This window comes from Diabrotica undecimpunctata, chromosome 1, assembly GCF_040954645.1.
Source record: "Diabrotica undecimpunctata isolate CICGRU chromosome 1, icDiaUnde3, whole genome shotgun sequence".
In the NCBI taxonomy this organism is placed as follows: domain Eukaryota; kingdom Metazoa; phylum Arthropoda; class Insecta; order Coleoptera; family Chrysomelidae; genus Diabrotica; species Diabrotica undecimpunctata.
The window spans coordinates 108,109,693-108,113,518 of record NC_092803.1 but is presented as its reverse complement, the minus strand read 5'-3'; the positions used below and the strand labels follow the sequence as shown (position 1 = coordinate 108,113,518).

General features: G+C 31.5%; 1 long non-coding RNA gene across 1 annotated transcript; it reads left to right on the top strand.

The window, feature by feature from the left end:
- The first annotated feature begins 1,468 nt into the window (after positions 1 to 1,468).
- Positions 1,469 to 2,131, top strand: LOC140439850 (uncharacterized). Its single transcript, XR_011950735.1, has 2 exons — positions 1,469 to 1,603; positions 1,862 to 2,131. It is a non-coding gene; the product is annotated as an uncharacterized lncRNA (long non-coding RNA).
- Positions 2,132 to 3,826: the final 1,695 nt, after the last annotated feature.

Sequence of the window (3,826 nt, the reverse complement as noted above, 5' to 3'; positions counted from 1 at the left end):
CGTAAAGGTGCAAAAATCTAAATCCTATATTAAAATCACCCCCAAGACCCATGACCCCCCTGACAAAAATTTCTAGATCCGCCACTGGCAGTGTGGGTATTATACGTCTATGGTTAGTGATAATATTTACACCATTTTTATAATAATGAATAAACAATATAGTGTTAAACTCGTTCCCTAATCTATTTTATTCAGTCAAAAACTAATTTTATTTCTATATAATTAACCGATATGACTGATCTAACAGGAAGATGAAAGAAAATTTACAATAACGGCCCTCTTTATACCAACAATTATTCTAAACAAATCGAATTATACTTATACATACATAAAAGAAACTGAAAGAACCCAGAAACTTATAAGTTATGATAATATTATATATATATATATATATATATATATATATATATATATATATATATATATATATATATATATAGTAAACTAAATCTTACTATAAGTCTTAGTATAAGTAAGATATATAAGATATACTTATATATCTAACTATATAGTAAACTAGTCTTAAATATTGGGGAAATCTGCAAGAAAGACTCTAATGTGTATCAATTGTTTCGCCGAACGTTTTCGCCAAAGAGAATTAATTTGGCTTCTTCAGGGCTGAAAGAGAATCAATTATAATTAGCTACCATATATTATCTATTAAAACATTATTGATCTTACCGTAACTTAGAATTGTAGAGTTAGAATATTAAAAAACTTAGCTAGTAACATAGTGGTGTTTTTTGTTACTATGTGCAAAAAAAGTTTTTTATAAGGTTTGAAATGTATGGTAGCTTTGAACTTGACACGTAAAGGCTTACCCAAGGTTAATCGAAAAACCCAATGTAACTACATTTAAAAGGAGGTAATTCTTTGAATTGTCGGCAATAACTAAATTTTTGATTTTTAGATAGTTTAAAAGTGAGGTTCTGTTTTAGCCAGAACGCAAGCGCTGACAACTTCATTGTTCTTATGAATCTTTATGTCGTTAAGGTTCATTGGTAAAAAATGAATGAATTTAAATCCCAGTATAGGGAAATATTATTTTGATTTACTTTATTTAATTATATTATATTGTTCATGTATTATTGCATCTTATTGAGATGTATCTAAGAAAAGCAAGGGAATGTTATATATTTTTTTGTGTTAATGAAAATTAATTATAAAGGTTGTAACGTTATAAACGTCACATCTCTATTAATTTATATTTAAATAATTATTTCATTTTAATTTGTTTATTAATTTATTTATATCTTTATCTTCAGTTTAATTTTTACTATTTTTTTTATTTATAAAAATAGTTGGCGCCCCTGTTTTTCTCTTCTTCCTCTGTCTTTATTTTCTCTCTTTCTGTCCCATAGAATAAATATTTGCCCTCTCACTTTTGTTCGGCAGACTATTCTGTTCTGTGTTGACTGACAAGCTAGTTTCATGATATCTATACCAACATTCTATGACATCTATGCTAACTTCATTCAGTCTCCCACTTTCTGTCAAAACAACTTTTCTGTAGTGGGATTATTTTTTGCCTCTTTTTGAAATTTATAAAAGAAGGCAAAAATTATTATAAGACTCATTTTTATGGTCTACAACTTCTCTTGGGGTAAGTACTTTCATTGTGATATTTATTCTATAATCCTGACCGCATTTCCAATGTAACCTTACTTTCTTTCGAAAGCACATTTTTTTTCTGATATATGCATTAGGACTCTTTAACAGAATTTAACTAAGTAGTAACATTCATATTTCATTTTATCCTTGCCATACGCTATTTGTTTAAGTGTAATTTTGTAAGATGGCAAGGAAGTTAAACCTTTCTTTTTGATGTGTTTCTAATGCATGTTGTTTCTTATCCTTTTAGTTTATTGGAGATATAAAACTTATTGGTTTACTGGACAATTTAATTGGTTTATTGGTTTTATTGGCATATTTGGAGTTCAATAATTGGTCCGGACATACAGCCACGTGTGACTGCAGCTCTCCAGAAGCCACAACTTCTAATTGGAGGATCCAACAGCTAGAACACACAAGCCGCCCATCGAAGCAATAAGTAACACTTATAACTGTTAAGCTTTGGCAGGGTTAATTATTGTTTTTTTTTATTGATTTAAATAAATATGATTGGTTAAAATTTGTCTTATTTGCTATCAACTGAGAACTCAGGTTCAATCCCTAGTTTAAGACAAGACGAACTCACCCTTGAGATACTGAGCTAGGCAAGGTATAGACGATAAGCTCCCATGGTTGATTGAGGTATTATTTTTACAATAGTATTTCAATTCTCTTTGGTAGTCTTATCGTTACAAGGTATGTTAGTTGATAATGGATATATCAGTCAAGTTAGTTATCTGTGATATAGTATTGTTCTTGGTATCTGATTTAAGTAACAAGTGGTATATATCGCTTAGATTCTTGATGTCACTCTTAACATTAATGGAGAAATCGTTAAGGAACCTCACTTTTAAACTATCTAAAAATCAAAAATTTAGTTATTGCCGACAATTCAAAGAATTACCTCCTTTTAAATGTAGTTACATTGGGTTTTTCGATTAACCTTGGGTAAGCCTTTACGTGTCAAGTTCAAAGCTACCATACATTTCAAACCTTATAAAAAACTTTTTTTGCACATAGTAACAAAAAACACCACTATGTTACTAGCTAAGTTTTTTAATATTCTAACTCTACAATTCTAAGTTACGGTAAGATCAATAATGTTTTAATAGATAATATATGGTAGCTAATTATAATTGATTCTCTTTCAGCCCTGAAGAAGCCAAATTAATTCTCTTTGGCGAAAACGTTCGGCGAAACAATTGATACACATTAGAGTCTTTCTTGCAGATTTCCCCAATATTTAAGAGTTTACTATTTAACTAATCTGCAAAGATTAAATTTCTTTTCTCTCTCTCTATATATATATATATATATATATATATATATATATATATATATACACCAAGCGAGTCTTCTACAGCTGGCGCCGCTTCTCGCATCCTAATTTCCAGCGTTGTTAGATCTCTGGCGGTCATTGCATCGTCGACATCGTCTCTTCAGGATCGTCTTGGTCTTCCTCGTTTTCTTCTAGTTGGCGGAGTCCATTCTTCTATTTTTTTTTTTGGCCATCTATTTTCAGGCATTCTCTGAAGGTGTCCATACCAGTTAAGTCTTTTGGCTTCGATTGTGTCTATTATGTCTAGATCGATTTCCATTTCTCTCCGAATATCTTCGTTTCTCACCCTATCAAGTCTAGTGAGCTGGCAACATCGCCTCCAGTAGTTCATTTCCATGGTCTTAATTTTTGATTGGTTTCTTTGGTTTATTTCCCAGAGTTCGGCGCCGTACAGCAATATACTTTCTATTATTGTTTTATAAATTCTTCTTTTATTTTCTTTTGTTATTTTTTTATTCCATAATAGTCCGTGTAGCTGTCTGGTGGCTGATCTTGCTTGGCCAATCCTGGAGTGTATTTCTTCGCTACTTCCTGCTTTTGATGTTATTTGGACTCCCAAGTATTTAAGTCTTTTGGTTTTATAGTTCCCATTTCGATTTGTGAGCTTTCTGGTTTTTCTCGTACAACTAAGTACTCAGTTTTTTGTATATTAATTGTGAGGCCCCATTTGGTATACTCATCTTCCAGTTTTCTAAGCATGTAGCCTACATCACTCTCGTCTTCAGCTAGAATGGATTGGTTGTCAGCGAAGTGTATCGTGTACAATCTATCATCTCCGATTGGGATGCCCATATTGCAGCACTTTCTTTTCCACACTGAGAGTGCCTCATTTGGATATATTTTAAAGAGTGTAGGTGCTATGCAGCAGCCTTGCTT